Source organism: Schistocerca nitens, chromosome 8, assembly GCF_023898315.1.
Source record: "Schistocerca nitens isolate TAMUIC-IGC-003100 chromosome 8, iqSchNite1.1, whole genome shotgun sequence".
In the NCBI taxonomy this organism is placed as follows: domain Eukaryota; kingdom Metazoa; phylum Arthropoda; class Insecta; order Orthoptera; family Acrididae; genus Schistocerca; species Schistocerca nitens.
Window position 1 is genome coordinate 532,168,426 of NC_064621.1, and position 23,458 is coordinate 532,191,883.

At 44.8% G+C, this 23,458-nt stretch overlaps 1 long non-coding RNA gene across 1 annotated transcript in view; it reads left to right on the forward strand.

Moving 5' to 3' along the window:
• The window catches only part of LOC126198790 (uncharacterized), a 568,944-nt gene extending 546,821 nt beyond the window's left edge, over positions 1–22,123 (forward strand). The window contains exon 3 of the long non-coding RNA XR_007540100.1: positions 22,007–22,123. This is a non-coding gene — a long non-coding RNA (uncharacterized LOC126198790). The remainder of the gene's footprint in view (positions 1–22,006) is intronic.
• Positions 22,124–23,458: the final 1,335 nt, after the last annotated feature.

The following is a 23,458-nucleotide window of genomic DNA, read 5'->3' on the forward strand; positions in this document are numbered from 1 at the left end:
CTTCAAAATGGAGTCCGTAACGGTGGTGCGTTCCAAGCAGAGAGCTGTCACTGAGTTTCTTTTGGCGGAAAATCAGAGAATCGTAGATATTCATAGGCGCTTGGAGTATGTCTACGGAGGCCTGGTAGTGAAGGTAAGGTTGAGTCAGACATCAACGGGAATAAGGTTTCGCAAACCCATCCGATCTTCCGCTTGCCGACCGGCTGCACCCAGCTGTGACTACTGCAATGTTGGGATATGCTGACGCTTTCAAAGAAGGATAAAGGATGCATTTCGCGGAAAACAGTACGTGGATGACTGGGAGATCAGTCATGCAGCAAGACGTTGGCTTTGAAGTCGACCAGTAGAATGATACCGTGCGGGGATACAGACCCTCTCAGTAGGGTGGCGTAAGGCCGTCGCACTGAACGGAAATTATGTTGAAAAACAGGATTTTGTGGTCAAAAGAGTGGCGAATAATATGCTGAATTGGAACCCTGAATAAAACCAGCCTGCTTTCAGAAAAAAAAGTGTCGCATGACTTACTGAACACCCCTCGTAAATCCATACCGGTCATCGCCGTTCGATTTCTACCGATGCAGCCGCTCCCATCAGCCACCGCGCCGAGAGACTGTGCGAAAAGACTGGCGGCAGCGCGCCCTCTACTTAGCTGACTTGCGAATCCCTGTGTCGGCGAGGGCCGATCCGCCTCCTCTGCGCGACCGACATTCCTCTACAGTGGACCCGCGGCAACTTCCGCCTCAGCGCTGAGTCACAGGGATGGCCGGCCGTAACGACCTGCTCTGCTAAGTGGCCACTTAACACGCGGAGGCACGGTATGCTGTTCCACCGGCAGCGGACTATGAAACTGGCCATTACCTAACAATTCGTCGGCGTTTCCAATGACAGGCGAATACCCGAATGGTACCTTTGAGAAGGGCGGCCCGTTTCCTACCCACCTTTGTCGGATTCGATGTTGTGCTCCATCTGCGCGGTCTTCGAAAAGCCTTAAGTTCAAAATCAGTCACGAAGTAGATCTTCAACTGTTGTTTTCGGAACAAGGAACCCAAGGTCAGAAATGAACATTTCAGGCGGTATGAGTGTTTGGAAGAAATCCGAAGTAAGAGTGATTTCAGGTGTGCCGCAGAGGAGTGTCGTAGGACCGTTGCTATTCACAATATACATAAATGACCTTGTGGATAACATCGAAAGTTCACCGAGGCTGTTTTCAGATGATGCTATAGTATATCGAGAGGTTGTAACAATGGAAAATTGTACTGAAATGCAGGAGGATCTGCAACGAATTGACGCATGGTGCAGGGAATGGCAATTGAATCTCAATGTAGACAAGTGTAATGTGCTGCGAATACACAGAAAGAAAGATCCTTTATCATTTAGCTACGATATAGCAGATCATCAACTGGAAGCAGTTAATTTCATAAATTATCTGGGAGTAGGCATTATGAGTGATTTAAAATGGAATGATCATACAAAGATGATCGACGGTAAAGCAGATGCCAGACTGAGATTCACTGGAAGAATCCTAAGGAAATGCAATCCGAAGACAAAGGAAGTAGGTTACAGTACACTTGTTCGGCCAGTGCTTGAATACTGCTCAGCAGTGTGGGATCCGTACCAGATAGGCTTGATAGAAGAGGTAGAGAAGATCCAACGGAAAGCAACGCGCTTCGTTATAGGATCATTTAGTAATCGCGAAAGCGTTACGGAGGTGATAGATAGACTCCAGTGGAAGACTCTGCAAGAGAGACGCTCAGTAGCTCGGTATGGGCTTTTGTTGAAGTTTCGAAACATACCTTCACCGAGCAGTCAAGCAGTATATTGCTCCCTCCTACGTATATCTCGCGAAGAGACCATGAGGATAAAATCAGAGAGATTGGAGCCCACACAGAGGCATAGCGACAATCTTTCTTTCCCCGAACAATACGAGACTGGAATAGAAGGGAGAACCGATAGAGATACTCAAAGTACCCTCCCCCACCCACCGTCAGGTGGCTTGCGGAGTATGGATATAGATGTAGATGTAGATGAGGTACGTTTGTCATCTACGTGTCTGTTAAGAACTTATGTTCCTCTGTCGACGTTGATGGAATCAGCGTGAAAAGTAATATACAATCGTATGTGATGCGATCACAGTGGATATTTGCCAATGGAGTTAAGTGAAAACTGAAGAGGTACTGGTAAGAAGAACGCTAGCTAGCTACCTGTCTCATTCTAGAGAACGTTTGAAAAACGTTTCATTCTATTTCACAAGTGTAAGTCATTGCAATACTTAATTTCGAGTGATAGGTACTTTAGATGTCAGTTATAGATGTTTGCAAGCGACCACACTTGGCACTTGGCAAAAGACTCCTTGGAAAACCTGCACTGCGCATTAAAGATTGCGTCAAACGCGAAGTGAACGCTTTTAATACTGATTGTGACAAATGGGAGGAACTCGGCGTAGACCGCAGTAGATGGAGGAATCTCGTCAAGGGTGGCATCAAGTTCCACGACAGCGCCTGGCTCAACAGCAGCTGTGACACGAGCGTGCAGACAAGCGCCTACGTCGAACCCGTCTTCCGGTGTGATATACACTTACCGTAACTATGGGAGCCAGATGGGCTCCCGCACTAGACTTCTGCGTCACAAGTGAAAGTGCCCACTTGAATCTTCCGATGACACAGTGAAAAGTTGTTTCTCATCGATACATGGCTACAGCTACCAAGTCTTGTTCAGCTAGTCTCTTACTTAAATTTTTTTCGCTTCGTTACTGGGCAATAAGTATTTTCAATTAGTCTCTCATATATTTGCACAGATAATGTGGAAGGTTTGTATTGGATAACAAAGTGACTATCTGGAAATAATTCTGGCAAGAAATTTCAAATATAGACTAGTGTTTTTCTGTTGCTTACGTAGGAACCTTCACATTTTATTTCGTCTTGCTTTATGGTTTGAGAGAATGATGTTTGCGAAATTCTTACGTCTCAGATTTTGAGCCACGCTTTCAGCGATGCCGTCCCGACTGCGCCTGTTTATTTTCTTTTACACGTCTAGTTCCGTAGGACCAAATTAAGAAGCAAGTTTCCATGGTCGCGGAACGAGTCAATACGTAGTTATTGCTGCTTATAAACTGATTCATTTCGACAATGTTCAGAAATGCAAACTCACAAAGATACTTTCAAACCCAACTAAAGAGAGAAGGAACCTGAGATGGAAGGAACGGCAGATAATGGTTTAACGGCCCGTCGACGACGAGGTTATTAGAGACTGAGCACAAGCTCGAATTGTAGGAGGATAGGAGGGAACCATCCCTGGATTTGACTCGTGCGATTTAGGGAAACTACGAGAAACCAAAATCTGGGTGGCTCGATGGGGAATTGAACCACCCTCCTCCTGAATGCGATTACATTGCCTCACCATTGTGCCACGTTCCTAGGTGTGACTGCAGAAGCACTTGCTTGAAGGGTTAAAGGATAACCACGGAAGACATCAATAAGAATGGCTGAATCGGTATATGAAATCCTCTGTTCACGAATGTCAGTGTGCCGTTTCGCTCTGTGATTCAAATGCCGTCGTCCTTACTCGAAATTAGCTTGATGTTAAACAAGCACTACGAATTATGTGTTGTGCGTGTGTACGAACTTCTGCGTGATGAAGAAGTTACAACATCTTGAGAACACAGAAGTACCACTGCAGGGAAGAAAAGGGCACCGATAGCTTACAAACGTCCAATGCTTAAACTCCTACAGAACTTGTTAAATTATAATAAATTTCTGAAGTATGTCGTGCGATGAAGAAACGTACCGATGTTGTACATTATTATTGACACAATTCCAGGTTTTCAGAAAACATCGCATATGATGGAAGGAATTTCATTGAGGGTGTCTGGACAGCGCCTGCACCTTCCCGTGGCGAGGTACGTGCGCAACAGCCCCGTCCAAAGGGTCCTCTAACTTGCAGGCGGCAGACATTGACGTTCTCGCTCTTGCCTCAAACCTGCGCGTGACGGGGCCTACTAAAATTATCTTTAGTGGCCACCAAACCGGTAATTATCTAAAACCCTGTATTGCTTGCTACGGTCCTTAATTAAACCAGAAAATAAGAAACACTTACAGAAAATGCATATCCCCTATTGCCAATGTGGCATTTGAACGACAACGGAACCGACCGTACTTATAGACCTAGGTGTGTACAGCACTCCTCTCCAGGAGGAGGAGGAGGAGGAGGAGGAAAAGGAGATTAGCGTTAACGTTTCGTCGACATAGAGATCATTAGAGATGGAGCAAAAGCTCAGAATGTTACAAGGATGCGGAAGGAAATCGGGCGTGCCCTCCAAAAGGGACCATCCCGGCATTTGCCTGGAGCGATTTAGGGAAACCACAGAATACTTAAATCAGGGTGACTGGAAGTGGATTTTAAACGTCGTCCTCCCGAATGCGAGTCCAGTGTGCTAACCACTGCGCCACCTCACTCCGTGCACAGACTATTCCGTCGTTGATTATACTCTGCTGGTTTTTATTTACAGCTATTGAACTTGTTGATCAGTGGTGGAGAGGATAATGTTATTTATTTTAAATAAGAATCAAACTAATATTTTATCATTTTTTTGCTGTCATAAACAGCCAAAAGACGTCTACTTACAGTCACTACTGCTTCGGTCATTTCTCTTCACTGTCAAATGAGCTTCGCTACAACGAGGAAGCTATTATCTTTAGAGTGGTTACCATGGAAGATGCGTCGCGAAGCACGCCGAATTCGCATGAAAAAATGCTATCAGATGAGGTTCACCGATTGTTCCGTATAGCAACAGTGAAGAAATACTCAAAGACGTGGAACATATCACAAAAATAGAAGTACATGTTACACATTTGCATAATAAGTGGTACGTTAATTTCCTTCTGCAGATTACAACGGAAGTTGTTCGCTAGAATACGGATTAAAGCAATATTTTATTTGCAAGCTAATGCAATGTTTGAAACACTCTGGCAGATTAAAGCTCCGAGTTGGACCGGGAGTCGAACCTAAGACTCTTGTTTTCCGTGAGCATACGCCACGACTAACCGCACGCACGCACTGTTCTGGAAGTATTACAAAACTTACCACAACCAAGTAAAGGTGAACACACTAAAATGTGAACGATAATACCTGGCCTAATGTGTTAAAGCGCCGTCAAAAAATAAAATTTATTGTACTTACTTACATGGTTTGCATTGCTGTGCTGGCAATGTTCCAAACTCATCTACTTACTTAATGTGATATTATTAATAATATATAAGTCCATTGGTTTTGCTAAGGAAGTAGCGCGCGAAGTAGATTGAGTTAATCCGCTATAAGTCCCTTAGCCCTCTTTTGACTTGTACTTAATTAGTAGTCATGTTGCAAGTTGTTGTTGTTTGTTCCTGAACCAAATTAAACTACTAATTGTGTATTTACAGTGTTCTTATTTCTATTTCTATTGATTACAAAGTGGGAGTGATCCTAATGGAAGATGCCTACATTACTTTGCACAAATACCGTTAACGAACAGACACACAGAAGAGCATTAGTTAGTGCACTCAGTTCTGTTAACATGCTTTTGCAGTATCCCCTAGATGTCAAACCCAAATTATGCTTATTAAATGGTTTTAGATTCGTGAAAAATTAGCTTTATTTGAGATTTACCCCAAAACGTTACATGTACGATGTTATGGAATGGAAGTAAGCAAACTATCTGAGGTTCTTTTATTTCTACATCAACTAATTGTAGCAACATTTGCATTGCAAAGAAATATTTGAGTAGGTGTTTCTGCAGTTCTGCGGTATGCTTCTTCCAGTTACATTTATCATCAAGTCGTAATCCGAAGAATTTAAGACTGCCAATCTCTTCTAACTGCATGTCTTTACATTTTATCCATCCACAGGGTGTAACTCTATTGCATGTTCTAAACTGCATAGTGCGAATTTGGAAAATGACAATGATCTGACTAGAAACATTAGTAAAATGTTCAAAAAAATTAACAGCTTTCTCAAAAACTGTACCTGAATCGCCATTTACCCTAACGTTCCCATCGTCTGTAAAATAAACCACCTAAGCATATGGTAATGTTACTGACAAAAGTCATTAATTTTCACAAGAAAAGATATAGGTCCAACGATGGAACCTTGTGGGGCATCAGATGTAATTACTCCCTAGCCAAAAGGCCACTGATATCTCTTCCCTCTGAACGCCACTTCATTTCTCTATGACAAATATTGCTTGAACAGTTTTCCAGAAATTCCAGTGACAACAGAATATTCTAATTTACTTACCAGAATGCTGGTATTTCCGCAGTTCATCGCCTTGGTGTGTGTGTGTGGGGGGGGGGGGGGGGGGGGGAGGGGGAGGGACGAAACGGAAGGAACGAATGTTAGAGTTTAACCCTAGATTACTAAATCCTCCTAAAATTTACTATTACTGTAGGATGTAAAACAGGACGTTTCGTACTTCATTTGGTATGTACCATACCACTGGAAGTTTAATAATTGTAATTAACTGACGCGTAAGCTATAAATAATGACTTGCTTTGAATAAAATGTGGAGTAGTAAATTTTACGATGATTTAGTAGCAATGTAACATTTTCTCCAATTAGTTTTCTAGAGTTAATGTCCCGTCAACGAGAAAGTCATTCGAAACGGAAAGAAAGGGAAGGAAACCAACCCTGTCGTTTTCAAAGGAAACGTCCCGGTATTTGCCTCAAGCGGTTTAGGCAAACCAAGGAAAATTTATATGTGGGTGGCCAGACGGGTATTTAAACCACGGTCCCTCTGTGTCATACAACTGCAATACATGGCTAACCAGGGGAACGGTCTTAGTGTAGGATCGTGGCTCACCCAGACTTGGGACACTTTTCTGGTAACAGTGGTTCTTGTGCCTGACAGAAGGAATTCCAAGTGGGAAGGCGCTGGCGTTCTCGTCAAATAAACGGCGCTTTGTTTTGAAAGTTGCGACCAGAAACTCTTTCACTTCTTAACTGCATCTCATCAGATTTCCAAATGTTTGGTGGCGCGATAAACGGCTCGTTGTGTGGCGGAAGCTTCTCGGTTCGCAAGACAAACAGCGGCCAGAGGCAGGAAGACGGCACGGTGTTTGAGCTGGCGAGTGCGCATGCGCGTGGGCGCGGCCGAGCCAGGCAGCACTTCAAAGCGGCGCTCCATTAGACGGCAAACAGCTGCAGGGCGGCCCATTAGCCGGCCCGGCGAGTGCGCGCCGACAAGCGCCGCGCCTCATTTGGCGAGCTGCGATTTACACTGCGCTTTGCGCCTCCGCCGCCAGTCCGCGCTACCGTCAACGGGTCCCACTGGGCTTCGGAAACGCTTTTCTAGCACGAGATACCTGCCGTGGAGGTAGTGTTCGCGATATACGTACTCTATATACGTCGTACGTAGATTCCCTTCACTAACTTCTAGGACCTGGAGAGGGGGGTGAGCACATAATATTCTGAATAGGAACCCATGTTCGGAAACGTACCGTTTCCGTTCTACGACGGTTCCAATTCAGACGTTTAACTCATCCACTTCTGCTTGAGGAACTGAATTAGGCGTGATGCACTACAGTTATATAATAACAACTCGAAAGGAAACGTAATGAAACATCCATAACTTAAGAATATTTGTTTGTATCTCTTAAACATCAACATGTTTACATCATTCCAAAACAAAAAGGAATACGGACAGAAGAGCACTGATGCATTACAATAGTGGCTCGATGTAGCGACCACCAACGTTGTTAGCAGACGTGGTACCTACGGAGCGTGTTCTGGTGCACACTCCCCGTCCCACCTGGTGTCTGTTCAGTTTCCAGAGCAGTGGCCAGAACTCGTGCCAATATATCTTCCTCTGTCTCTACAGGAGTCTCTTAAACATTGCATACGATCCCACAAGAAGTAGTCCACAGGAATTAAATCCGGCGATCGTGGTTGTACCATCTCGGCCAATTCACCTTTCACCATATCGTCTGTTGAGATGTCTTCGAACCGCACATGAGAAGTGAGGCGGTGCACCATCATGGTACAAATGGTTCAAATGGCTCTGAGCACTGTGGGACTTAACATCTGTGGTCATCAGTCCCCTAGAACTTAGAACTACTTAAACCTAACAAGGGAACCTCCCCATCGCACCCCCTTCAGATTTAGTTATAATTTGGCACAGTGTATAGGCCTTGAAAAACTGAACACAGATCAATCGAGAAAACAGGAAGAAGTTGTGTGTAACTATGAAAAAATATACAAACTGAGTAGTCCATGGGCAACATAGGCAATATCAAGGAGGAAGTGAGCTTAAGCGGGCCGTGGTCTCGTGGTTAGCGTGAGCACCTGCGGAGCGAAAGGGCGTTGGTTCAAGCCTTTCCTCGAGCGAAAAGTTTTCTTACTTTATTTTTGCAAAGTTATGATCTGTCCATTCGTTCATTGACGTCTCTGTTCACTGTAATAAGTTTAGTGTCCTTGTTTTGCGACCGCACCGCAAAACCGTGTGATTAGTAGACGAAAGGACGTGCCTCTCCCATGGGAACCTAAAACATTTGATCGCAAGGTCATATGTCAACCGATTCCTCCACAGGAAAACACGTCTGATATATTATATACGACACTGGTGACGGCATGTGCGTCACATGACAGGAATATGTTGTCGACCCACCTAACTTGCACACTTGGCGAATGGGTAAAAAGATTCTTCTACCTTGCCCGATTTAGGTTTTCTTGTGGATGTGATAATCACTCCCAAAAAAGTGATGAAAACATAAGAGTGTGTCACATAAACTGCAACAAATGAATGCAACAGTTTCACAGTCGCACAGTTTTCTCTGTGCTCTGTCAAAACATATGTTTTTAACGTTTTCAAATTTTTCCGTATGTAGACCGTCAAATCCTGCATATGTCCAAGCAAATCTGAACATGTCCTGGAATTTTGGAGAGCGATGTTGATTATGTGTGAGTGCCTGAACTCTGAAAATTGTCTGAAAATAAAAAATTAAAATTTTTACTCGAGGGAAGACTTGAACCAAGGACCTCTCGTTACACAGCTGCTCACGCTAACCACAGGACCACGGCGCTCCTGAGCTTACAATCTCCTAGATGTTGCCTATATTGCCCATGGACTACTCAGTTTGTATATTTTGCTTATTTTTTCATAGTTACACACAACTTCTTCCTGTTTTCTCGATTGATCTGTGTTCAGTTTTTCAAGGCCTATCCACTGTGCCAACTTATAACTAAATCTGAGGGGGGTGCGATGGGGAGGTTCCCTTGTAAGTAACCTAAGGACATCACACACATCCATGCCCGAGGCAGGATTCGAACTTGCGACCGTAGCGGTCACGCGGTTCCAGACTGAAGCACCTAGAACCGCAAGGCCACGCCGGCCGGCGCACCATCATGCTGAAACCACATTTCCTGACAGGCCTTCAGCGGCACAACTTTCAGGAACGAGTTCAATACGTTTTGCAGTATGATCAAGTATGCAGCACCAGTTAGCTTGGGTGGAGGGAGGTATGGCCCAGTCACATAACCGTCCAAAATACCTGCCCACACGTTAATACCAAACCAGTACTGAAATCCATGAACATGCGTCGTACGACGTTTTTCGTCTGTCCAGACGTGACTGTTTCGTGATTTCAGAACACAGTTCGTAGAGAACTTACATTCACCCGTGAACAGAACTCGACGTGGAAACAGGGGTGTGTCGATTCAGCGGTGCAGGAACCACGTGCAGTATGCAGTGCGTTGTGCAAAATCGGCTGGATCCATATCGAGTACCCTTTGTAAGCGGTACGGATATAATTGCTGCTCACGTAGAACGTCCCAAACGACACTTTGACCAGCACCCGTTACACTCGCAATTGTTCGGTTACTCGTTGACAGGTTCTCTTCAACGCGATGCAGTACACCACCTTCAAATTCGGGCGTGCAACGTTGCCGGCAACCAACACAGTACTGCCTCCTCTCGGTGAAGGTACCTGTTTCTCGGAACCGCTGGGGAACTTGGGCAAAAAGTTTGTGCTATGGCTTGTTACGTTACGGAAGGCCTTCGTGATACAGTCGACTATACTCCGTTCATCATAAGAATAAACCTGATGTAAATAAACACAAACACAAACACGATGATTGGTCAGAAGCCGTAGCACACGTACACGGTGTTGTTACGCTCTTGGAAGTAGTTCCTACTTATGTGTCAGATATCTTAAAATACTAACACGAATTCTTTACAGACGAATGGAAAAACTAGTAGAAGCCGACCTCGGGGAAGATCAGTTTGGATTCCGTAGAAATACTGGAACACGTGAGGCAATACTGACCTTACGACTTATTTTAGAAGGAAGATTAAGGAAAGGCAAACCTACGTTTCTAGCATTTGTAGACTTAGAGAAAGCTTTTGACAATGTTGACTGGAATACTCTCTTTCAAATTCTAAAGGTGGCAGGGGTAAAATACAGGGAGCGAAAGGCTATTTACAATTTGTACAGAAACCAGATGGCAGTTATAAGAGTCGAGGGACATGAAAGGGAAGCAGTGGTAGGGAAGGGAGAAAGACAGGGTTGTAGCCTCTCCCCGATGTTATTCAATCTGTATATTGAGCAAGCAGTAAAGGAAACAAAAGAAAATCCATGGAGAAGAAATAAAAACTTTGAGGTTCGCCGATGACATTGTAATTCTCTCAGAGACAGCAAAGGACTTGGAAGAGCAGTTGAACGGAATGGATGGTGTCTTGAAGGGAGGATATAAGATGAACATCAACAAAAGCAAAACGAAGATAATGGAATGTAGTCGAATTAAGTCGGGTGATGCTGAGGGTATTAGATTAGGAAATGAGACACTTAAAGTAGTAAAGGAGTTTTACTATTTGGGGAGCAAAATAACTGATGATGGTCGAAGTAGAGAGGATATCAAATGTAGACTGGCAATGGCAAGGAAAGCGTTTCTGAAGAAGAGAAATTTGTTAACATCGAGTATAGATTTAAATGTCAGGAAGTCATTTCTGAAAGTATTTGTATGGAGTCTAGCCATGTATGGAAGTGAAACATGGACGGTAAATAGTTTGGACAAGAAGAGAATAGAAGCTTTCGAAATGTGGTGCTACAGAAGAATGCTGAAGATTAGATGGCTACATGACATAACTAATGAGGAGGTACTGAATAGGATTGGGGAGAAGAGGAGTTTGTGGCACAACTTGACCAGAAGAAGGGATCGGTTGGTAGGACATGTTCTGAGGCATCAAGGGATCACCAATTTAGTATTGGAGGGCAGCGTGGAGGGTAAAAATCGTAGGGGGAGACCAAGAGATGAATACACTAAGCAGATTCAGAAGGATGTAGGTTGCAGTAGGTACTGGGAGATGAAGAAGCTTGCACAGGATAGATTAGCATGGAGAGCTGCATCAAACCAGTCTCAGGACTGAAGACCACAACAACAACAACAAGTTACGTTAAATGAAACCTTAAGATATTCATCTGCATTAACAGCCATCGACGATTTTCTTAACCACGCTTCAGTTACGTAGTTTTTATTTCGCAAATCGTGTACAGTCACAGGCTCTGCAGCGTTGTGCTGTGATTGTCGCGCTGTTAATGTGCAGTATGAAAATGGCGGAGGCTGCTTTCTGTTCCGTAATGAAACACGCGAGTGGAAAACGGTTAAAAAGCGCCGAGAAATAGGCTGTTCTTAATGTTTTTTTCATAAATTTACGGAGATAATCGGCTGAAGTTTTCAAGCGTTCTGTATACTGCGGGTAATAGACACAGATTGGACGTATAGCGCAGTCGGTAGCGCATTGGACTATGAAGAAAATTCTATTATTCGTGCGTTACTTCAAATCTCCGGCTTATATTTTTCTTCTCGTTCAATTTATTTCACCTACATCTCGTAATTATAAACCTCATCATCGTTTTTTATGAATAATGCACGCCTTCTTGTTTTCTACTTACATATTGGACCTGAAATTTCTGTTTCCATTTCAAATACAAATTCTTAATTATCGATGTTTTATGAAAGACTGTTCATAAGTTGTTTAAATTAAGAAAACATAACAATTTAATTTTTAAGGTAAGAATGAAAAACCAAATCCTCATTATTTTGGGCTATGTCCATCGTTTTATACCACCCTGGTATGTAAATATCGTAGCAACACGAAAAACAACCATTTTCACAGCATCGAGTACATCATACAAATGCTGCATTTTTACATTTTCTACCGGACCAGTACAGTATGAACCCAACAGAACAGATCTGGAGCCAAGCTGCGGGATTTGGTCCGACAAGTAACAAGACTGTTTAAGCTGGCAGACGTAGTGGAACTAACGCACGCAGCTTTTTCACACGTCACTGCCGAACGCTGGCGGGAAGTAGAACGGCTCGTCATAAAAGAAGAAGAGAAAATGCTGCGCTTGGTTGGTTTCGTGGGTTGTGTTGTTGATAGCCTCATTATCAACGTAGCAGGCGACACTTCCAGAACTGAAATGTATTCCTTGGATTCGGATAAGGAAGGAGCTAAGAGATTTACCAGACGACTGACTGTAAGTAATGCGTTCAGTGGCTTCAATATTTAACTATATTGTGAAATCCTTCAATACTCTATTACATTACAAACAGCTTATGCAGAAAAATTACCCTGTGGTTAAATTAGGAATTTTCATCATTCTTGTTTCTAATCACAATAGTACGTTAGCGAAAAACGATAACGTGTTGCGGTTTTCGTCTAGTCGTCTAAGGAGCGTATTGTGGGAGATTTGCAGTGTGTTATTTCATTCCGTTTAAAAATTAAATGACATTCGAAGCTGTATTACTCTTCTGCTCGACTCTTTTTACGTGTGAACTGCAGCTGGCCACTTCACTGCAGGCTTGCTATACCAGCTGACAGGCCACTGCTGTCCAAGTTAAATACGCCGGTAAAGCTGTTGTCCCGTATTATCGTTACGTACCCTTATTATTGTACTTGACAGTACTCGAGACAGCTTGGCTGCAGTCCCACGTGAAACCGAAATCCAATGAGGTTCCAGCAAACGCGGAAGAATACATAGTGTAATGTTTGCATCAGGTTTATTCTTATGATGAACGGATCATAGCAGCTCTTCCGTTACCTCGAGGTTCGCCATATACAAGGAGCACGTTCCAAAACGTGTACCGAACCAGGTTTGCTCTGTCCGAGACGCACAGGCATTCAACAAGTCTCGCATCAACGCAGGCGTTAAGTGACATCAGGTGACTGTCTGACGTAGTACACGTCATCTTGTCTACACCATTGCATACCAGGACGAGCAACTCTCAGACTTTTCTTTTTCCCTCAGTAGGTGTGGACGCGTTACACATCTAAATTGTAACCATAGTAGAATATAAACGGCACGTTTCCGGACTTGGGTTTCTATTCAAACTATTACGTACTCATTCCTCTCTACAAGTCCTAAAAGTTTGTAACGGGAGTTGCCGAACACCCTGTATACTGACAACTCACTCCTTGCACGGCAAGATAACAGTGAAATTTTTTTCCACTTTGGGTATTTGGTGGAGCGCTGATCCATGCAGCCGGGAAAATCTAAAAAGAGCTAATAGCCAGTTCTTACAACAACAAAAAATAATGTTTCCGTATTGAAAGAAGGTACAAGGTAAACCGAAAGCATAATTAAAAGAGCTATGTGGCACCGCTACTTCTACATAGTTTTTTTAGTCGCAACACAGGGCGTTGTGGGTATGTCGCAAGAGCTTGGGCTCGCAAAGAAAGCGCTAAGCGCCGCACCTTTCCACGCTTCATGCCTCTCGTCTGTCATGGGCGATGTTCATCCCTCTCGATGACACAGCAGTATGGCCCCATCTAAAGATAACGTTGAGGTAACAGTTCTGCACGTAAGGAGTGTGAAAATCACTGAAATATTTCTTTGTTTCGCAGCAAAGCAAGGGCTTCATTGACGATTTATGTGACGATTTAATACTACACACATCAAAAAAAGTTTTGCATCATCTCGGTTCCGAGAGTTCCGGAACCTATACAGAAAATTGGGACAGATGAACATAAACATAATTTCCGCAGTTTTTATTGCTCATGAAAACCACACAGTGGCACGTCCTCTTGCATTGATGCATGCCAGTATTCGTCGTGGCATACTATCCACAAGTTCATCAAGGCACTGTTGGTCCAGTTTGTCCCACTCCTCAAAGGCGATTCGGCGTAGATCCCTCAGAGTAGTTGGCGGGTCACGTCGTCCATAAATAGCCCTTTCCAATCTATCCCAGGTATGGTCGATAGGGTTCATGTCTGGAGAACATGCCGGTCACTCTAGTCGAGCGATGTCGTTATCGTGAAGGAAATCATCCACAAGATGTGCACGATTGGGGTGGGAATTGTCGTCCATGAAGACGAATGCCTCGCCAATATGCTGCCAGTATGGTTGCACTATCGGTCGGAGGGTGGCATTCACGTATCGTACAGTCGTTATGGTGCCTTCCATGGCCACCAGCGGCGAACGTCGGCCCACATAATGCCACCCCAAAACAGCAGGGAACCTCCGCCTTGCTGCACTCGCTGGACAGTGTGTATAAGGCGTTCAACCTGATCGGGTTGCCTCCAAACACGTCTCTGACGATTGTCTGGTAGAAGGTATATGCGACACTCATCGGGGAAGAGAACGTGATGCCAATCCTGAGCGGTCCATTCGACAAGTTTTTGGGTCCATGTGTACCGCGCTGCATGGTGTCGTGGTTGCAAAGATGGATCTCGCCATGGACGTCGGGAGTGAAGTTGCGCATCATGCAGTCTATTGCATTCAACGTGGTGCCGTTGCTGTCAGAGTTCCTGCGAGCCATAATCCGTAGGTAGCGATCGTCCACTGCAGTAGTAGTAGCCCTTGGGCGGCCTGAGCGAAGCATGTCATCGACAATTCCTGTCTCTCTGTATCTCCCCCATGTCCGAACAACATCGCTTTGGTTCACTCCGAGACGCCTGGACACTTCCCTTGTTGAAAGCCTTTCCTGACACAATGTAGCAATGCGGACGCGATCGAACCGCAGTATTGACCGTCTTGGCATGGTTGAAGTACAGACAACACGAGTCGTGTACCTCCTTCTTGGTGGAATGACTGTAACTGATCGACTGTCAGACCCCCTCCGTCTAATAGGCGCTGCTCATGCATGGTTGTTTACATCTTTGGGCTGGTTTAGTGACATCTCTGAACAGTCAAATAGACTGTGCCCGTTCAAAAAATGGTTCAAATGGCTCTGAGGACTATGGGACTTAACATCTGAGGTCATAAGTTCCCTAGAACTTAGAACTACTTAAACCTAAATAACCTACCGACATCACACACATCCATGCCCGAGGCAGGATTCGAACCTGCGACCGTAGCGGTCGCGCGGTGACTGTGCCCGTGATACAATATCCACAGTCAACGTCTGTCTTCAGGAGTTCTGGGAACCTAGGTGATGCAAAACATTTTTTGATGTGTGTTTGTCTAAGTAAGCAAACTACGGACTCTCATAAGAGGCAGTCTCTTACAGGAACAACATCGTATTTTATGTTCGAATTTTTAGCTTGCGAGTGTTGTTCATTAAAAACATGTACGAGAGTTGCCCAGAAAGTAATGCACCGCATTTTTTTCTTCAACAATTCTTTATTGAACATAATGAGAATTACATACACGAAAGAATGATGTTTTATCTACACACCCTATTTTTCCACGGAATCTCCATCCCGTTCTATGGCCTTCCTCCAGCGCGAAACAAGGGTGTGTATGCCCTGCAGGTACCAATCCTTGTCCTGGTGGCGGAGCCAGTGCTTCACTGTGGGATCACCTCGTCATCGTCCTCAAAATGTCTTCCACGAATGGTATCCTTTAATGACATCTGTCGTCGCGAATGATAACATCAGCTTACTGCAACATGTCAGGTATGACAGCCGTGGATGGTCTCCCCGACCGCTGCAAATCGTGGAGCTCCGCCGAACCGCATTCTGATTACCCCACCCTCCGTGCCCAGCGACTAACTGTACTTCTGTCGATAGCAGATGCTCCTTAGACTTTGCACAAGCGTTTGTGAATATTCCCCGCCGTTTCTTTCTCCGCAGTGAGAAATTTAATGACGGCACGTTGCTTGTAACGTACGTCACCTACAGACGCCATTTTGAAACTGTCCTGCAGCTACGCTATCTGTCGGAAGTGACGGGAACTTGGCGCGCTCACTCTGGAGACTTCAAATAATACATACGTAACGTTTCGCACTCGTAGCATTGTTTTAGGCTGAGAAGAAAAAACGGTGCATTAATATCTGGGCAACCCTCGTACTTTCTTTCTGTACCTATTTCTGCAAGAGAGGAACGTGCACATCACTGTCACGCGATATGATAATGTAAGGGAAGTCCCACAGAACCGTAATCTTCCAGAGAACATGACCTGGAAAAAGAGAACACAGTCAGTGGCACAATTGAGCTGAAGTATGTTTAATCAGCAAAAATATTAGTTGTTCGCTTAATAGACGGGACCGAATTTTCGTTATTCAGATATTCCAAGTTCAGTAGAATAACAAAGGTAATTCAGCCAGTATACCGTACTACGCAGTTGCTGCATAACGAGTCACTGCAAACCGAGAGTTTCTCAAGCTATTCTCAGCAAGAAAACAGTCACTTCTGCAGAGCGTGCACTCACCTCGCATATGCTTTCTCTGCGCTTCCTGTGAGTGAATGGTTTCTGCTGACCCAAGTGTGTATCGCATCCCTGAGAAATAACTGGCTAGAGAATAGGTGCGTCTTTAAGCTCAGTGAATTGACTGAAATGTAAATGCAACGTATGTCAAAACTGCATGCATGTCAAGAAGCGCTACATACTGCCAGACTCAAGCTGAAAGAGATCTTTGTGCTATGGCCAGGGACACGTAATGAGAGTCGTGACGACGTGTCGTCGTCAGTTTTTGAACAAACTGCGATAAAGAACTTTGGACGCAAGAGAGACAGAGGTGTAAATGTACGGAATAGAAACAGATAAGGTGTTTGCAAGAGGTTCAAACGCTTCGAGTGTCTCGAGAAACCGGTTAAACTCTGGCGCGTAAGTGAATAATTCGCATTTTCTCTTGCTGTAGTGGCGACGTACTTCATCTCATTATTCACGCACCCAAACGATTATTTTACAATTTTGTTTGCCCTAAAACTTGTGTATCATTACTGTCCATGCATTGGCTGCCTACACCCTTCCTCGCTCCCCGCCCATCCATGCCCCATGACATTTTTTCTTTTGTTTTTATAGCGCGGAATTAGATTTCCTGTCTATCATGTCATCTCTAGTCTCTTTAATTTCCCTGTCGAAACCCGGACACCAATTACGAAAGGGGGAGAGTTTCTTTTTCTTATGATCACGACGGCGTAACGGGACGTAAATCACGTAACTGATGGAAATCGATTCCACATTTTTTGTTTTACGTTTTTTCCCTTGCGACCTCGCGTAATTTTACTTTAATTGATTAGGTTGTCCAGTAGCTCATTACAGCATCAACAAGAAATATGACAGATTTCATCGTTTACATATAACGAGGATAAATTGGTTTCGTCCGCTGCAATTACGGTTATTTGTTTATACAACAGCGGAATGCTTGCGGAAACATCAGCAACACATGCTTAAAAAAATGCTTGAAGGAGATGGAAGTTAAAGTTTCAATTAGTCGACAGGTATTTACATAATTTTAGCAGCGTAATAGTCGGCTTCTTTCTACGGTCCACACAGACTTAAATTACCCCTGCAGCAGCAGTTGTTAACATGTACTCCAATTTGGAGCGAGATCCCTGATCAGAATCTAACGCAGCCCGCTTTTCCGACACGGAAGAGCGCAAAGTGAGTTCCGTCATTGGCCATTTAATCTTAACTGCACTTACTGCATCGTAGTCGACGAGCGCCAATGTCTATAGTTGTGGCAAGCCACATCAGAACTTTTAACATACATTCTATCCATCTCGGTGCCAGAACTCTCTCTTGATCTTGTGTATTGGCCTCGGTATTGATCGAGGTGGCCAGGCGGCAATAAGAGCAACCATCCAAGCATTTGCCTAAATCTGGACAGCTGGATCTTCTAAAACCATAATGTCGCTACCTGCAAGGAACAACAAAGCTAAAGAGTTTAAAATATTTACGTCGCTTTCCTGATAAGCTGATGCCGTACGTCTATAAATATGAAAGACCCAAGGTCTACCAACAGACTTTCTCTTTTGGAAGAGTGAGACTGAAATCTCCATCAAGTCACCAGTAGGTGGGCCCCACTTAGTATTTACCTAATCTATTAAGCCACGTACTAGAATAGTTCCTTCGAAAAATAAATGACCTTATCCTTGTCTAATCCAAGTTTGTGCTCCATCTCTAATGTCCCCATCACTCATGGAATGCTTTCTTTATTACACGTGAATAGTAAGCCAAAACCTTGCTATATCCAGGAACTTTTAGTAAGTAGGCTACTAGCTCCACAGCCATTATCAAGCTATATGCAAACATATGTATTTATTACTACATATATCTATGTTTATAACGAATAACAATTTTTATACGCTGATGCCGTCTGGTGACGTTGTGGGCACGTGACACCCTATCAAAAGTATGTTAGCGCAGCAGAGTCGGATGGCGACCACCGTAGCGAAGATATAGCCGCAAATTGGAAAACTCACTTAAACAAGTGACTTCCTCAAAGGATAAATTATTATTACGCAAAGCCTGTGGACGAGTATCTCGAAATCGTCGGAATCTGGTCGAATATTCACGTGCTACTGTCGTGAGCATCTACGGAAAGAGGTAGAAGGACGGTGACACTACTACCAGGCGCTAAATCGTTGGACGTCCAAGTCTCTCCACAAAATGTAGGGTTCTGAGGCTTGTCTGTTCTGTGAAGTAGAATAGATAGTGGTCTGTAGCATCTCTGCCCAAAGACCACAATGCTGGTGTACGCACAAGTGTTTAGGAGCACACCGTTCATCGTACATTGTTGACATGGAGCTCTGCAGCGCACCACCCCTATGTGATCACATGTTGACCCAACTACATCGTGAGTTACGATTGCAATGGGCGCGGGACCATCGAGATTCGACCGTCGATCGATGTAAACATGTCAGCTCTTCGGCTGAATCGAGTTTTTGCTACACTAGGTCGATGGTCGTCTCTAAAAACACCGTCATCGAGGTGAACGGCGGCTCGAAACGCGCAGCGCGCCACGAACGCAGGTTGGTGGGAGCTGTATGATGCTACAGGAGACATTCTCCTGTGCCTGCATGGAAACTGCAATAGTAATCGAAGACACGCTGACAGCTGTGAACAACCTGCATCCCTTCAAGCTTCATGTTTTCCCTGAAGGCGATGTCGTCTTTCAGCAGTATAACTGCCCGTGCTCGGAGCCGGCACCGTGCTACAGTGATTTGAAAAGCACTACATTGAACTCATGTTGATGTCTCGGCGATCAAATTCACCTGGTTTGGATCCTGTGGAACCCATCTGGGTCGCTATCGGGCGCCATCACTCATACACAAATCAGCGGCCCGTTATTTACGCGAATTACATGGCCTGTGTGTAAACATCTAATGCCACATACCTCCATAAACCTACCAACAAACTGTGGGATCCTTGATACGCAGAATCAGTGATGTATTTCGTTCCAAAGAAGGGACAAAGAAGCTATTAAGCAGGTGGTCGTAATGCTTTTCCTCGTCAGTATATATCTGCCATAGTCCTTACTTTCATAACGCATCGCCGGCCGCGGTGGCCAAGCGGTTCTAGGCGCTTCAGTCCGGAACCGCGCGACTGCTACGGTCGCAGGTTCGAATCCTGCCTCGGGCATGGATGTGTGTGATGTCCTTAGGTTAGTTAGGTTTAAGTAGTTCTAAGTTCTAGGGGACCGATGACCTCAGATGTTAAGTCCCATAGTGCTCAGAGGAGGAGGAGGAGGAGGAGGAGGATATTAGTGTTTAACGTCCCGTCGACAACGAGGTCATTAGAGACGGAGCGCAAGCTCGAATGAGGGAAGGATGGGGAAGGAAATCGGCCGTGCCCTTTCAAAGGAACCATCCCGGCATTTGCCTGAAGCGATTTAGGGAAATCACGGAAAACCTAAATCAGGATGGCCGGAGACGGGATTGAACCGTCGTCCTCCCGAATACGAGTCCAGTGTACTAACCACTGCGCCACCTCGCTCGGTCACAGTGCTCGGAGCCATCTGAACCAACCATCATAACGCATCGTTAACACTGTCGTTGTATTGCCGCGTACTGACAAGGGAACCTTACTGCCCTTCAGTTTCCTGTAGCAGTATGATGACTTTCTCAAAAATGCTAGAAGAAATCGACCTTGAACAGTCCAGAGTGCTGTCAAGTATAAAAAATGTCCACCCTTTAAAAGAGCGGTCGTATTGTGCTACACTTTTTGCCGTGGGGTCGGTTGTCGGTTGTAGACAGATGCAGCTTTTTTAAAAATTTTATTTGAATTCTAAATTTATTATGAAATCGAAATGTTGATAAAAAAAGACTGAATCACAATTTTAAAAACTACGTCTTTACGAGTGTGTTTACTAATCCCATGAAAAAGCGTTTACTGATAATAAAATTTGATACAAAACTGTGGATTGTCTTACTGTTAAATTAAAAAATTGTATATATTATAGAGGACGCAGTAGTAGGCCTGTATGGTAGATTGGCAGAGTTCATGAGGCCAGTGGTTCAGCACGCTCTGCAGTATAGCACTGGAGTGGTGAGTGGGTGCCTGGTGGTCTCCCGACGTGTTATGTATTCATGTGTAATCTCCTATCCAATGTTTGCCGTTTCCGTACCAAATTTTAACCGGTTACTAACTGTCGTATATTCACGTGATTAGGATTAAACACAAAAGATTCAAAGTTAAAATCTTCTGGGTTGTTAGGCCGTGTCATATTTCCTTCTAAAATAATCGACATTTCGACCCCTCTGCTGGGAACTTCTTCAGGTTGTTTCGGTGTCCACTATTGCTAGAACACTCCTCTGCTGGGATCTTCTTCAGGATGTTTTGGTGCCCACTATTGCTAGAACACAGTGTTCTAGGAATAGTAGACACATCCTGAGGAAGATCCCAGTAGAGGGGTCGAAACGTCTATTACTTTAGAAGGAAATATGACGTGGCCTAACAACCAAGAAGATTTTAACTTAGATAAAACATTTACTTTAATCAGAAATTTATGATTGAATATTTGTTAATTAATATTTCAATTTCACAGTAAATGTAACATTCAAATAAAAGTTTTAAAAAGTTGCATCTAGTGAGACTCGAGCTAGTGACCTCAAAATTAAAAGGGTAGGACGCTTACGTACACAGGTACAGGCGGATGTTAAAAAGTCCGAAATCTTGCGTGCTTTAAGAGCGCTCGGATCTTCAACTCCCAAAGTCGGTAATTTTTATTGTTTTTGGGAAGTGCGTCGTACTGTTTTAGGTAATTGTTACTGGGACAAGGACTCGCAAATGTTAGAAGTACGAAGAAAATTGAAGGGGTCCAGTCTGTAAGATCTCCATGTGAGACCACATAGGTCAGCTGGACGAGCACCAACGAAGTGATCGGCTTTGATTTTCTCGAAAGTCCCATTTTGTATCGCCGTAGCGCCATTCACATTTAATGTTCGTCGATGTTCTGTGTAAACCTGTTACGGTAAATGGTGCGACGTTTGCTTCGAAAAAGACACTGCCAGTTTGGTTCCCCATCCTCGTCCAGTGCAATGTGTGAGGACGTGATCGTCTGTGATACATTAAGCGGTGCTCTTACTTCTGTGGCCGGCCGAGGTGGCCGAGCGGTTCTAGGCGCTACAGTCTGTAACCGCGCGACCGCTACGGTCGCAGGTCCGAATCCTGCCTCGGGCGTGGATGTGTGTGCTGTCCTTAGGTTAGTTAGGTTTAAGTAGTTCTAAGTTCTAGGGGACTGATGACCTCAGAAGTTAGTCCCATAGTGCTCAGAGCCATTTGAGCCTTACTTGTGTGAGACGCCGGAGGCCGGCTCCAGCGCCGGTGTGTCCTCGGCGGCAGCGTGTGGTGACGGCCTCTGCTGTGTGTTGCAGGTGGTGTCGCTGGCCGCCTGCCTGACGGCGCCGTCCCAGACCAGCGCGATGCACTCCTCCAGGCCAGGCGGCGGCGGCGGCCGGCGGTCGCAGCGCTCCAGGGACCACCACGCGCTGTGAGTGCCACACCTAAATACACACACTCACGTTCACGTGCCTACAGCTCCACCCACAGACACCTTCACTATACAGGGTGTTACAAAAAGGTACGTCCAAACTTTCAGGAAACATTCCTCACACACAAATAAAGAAAAGACGTTATGTGGACATGTGTCCAGAAACGCTTAATTTCCACGTTAGAGCTCATTTTAGTTTCGTCAGTATGTACTGTACTTCCTCGATTCACCGCCAGTTGGCCCAATTGAAGGAAAGTAATGTTGACTTCGGTGCTTGTGTTGACCTGCGACTCATTGCTCTACAGTACTAGCATCAAGCACATCAGTACGTAGCATCAACAGGTTAGTGTTCATCACGAACGTGGTTTTGCAGTCAGTGCAATGTTTACAAATGCGGAGTTGGCAGATGCCCATTTGGTGTATTGATTAGCACGGGGCAATAGCCGTGGCGCGGTACGTTTGCATCGAGACAGATTTCCAGAACGAAGGTGTCCCGACAGGAAGACGTCGAAGCAATTGATCGGCGTCTTAAGCAGCACGGAACGTTCCAGCCTATGACTCGCGACTGGGGAAGACCTAGAATGACGGGGACACCTGCAATGGACGAGGCAGTTCTTCGTGCAGTTGACGATAACCCTAATGTCAGCGTCAGAGAAGTTGCTGCTGTACAAGGTAACGTTGACCACGTCACTATATGGAGAGTTCTACGGGAGAACCAGTTGTTTCCGTACCATGTACAGCGTGTGCAGGCACTATCAGCAGCTGATTGGCCTCCACGAGTACACTTCTGCGAATGGTTGATCCAACAATGTGTCAATCCTCATTTCAGTGCAAATGTTCTCTTTACGGATGAGGCTTCACTCCAACGTGATCAAATTGTAAATTTTCACAATCAACATGTGTGGGCTGACGAGAATCCACACGCAATTGTGCAATCACGTCATCAACACAGATTTTCTGTGAACGTTTGGGCAGGCGTTGTTGGTGATGTCTTGATTGGGCCCCATGTTCTTCCACCTACGCTCAGTGGAGCACGTTATCACGATTTCATACGGAATACTCTAACTGTGCTGCTAGAACATGTGCCTTTACAAGTACGACACAACGTGTGGTTCATGCACGATGTAGCTCCTGCACATTTCAGTCGAAGTGTTCGTACGCTTCTCAACAGCAGATTCGGTGACCGATGGATTGGTAGAGGTGGACCCTTTCCATGGCCTCCACGCTCTCCTGACCTCAACCCTCTTGACTTTCATTTATGGGGGGCATTTGAAAGCTCTTGTCTACGCAACCCCGGTACCAAATGTAGAGACTCTTCGTGCTCGTATTGTGGACG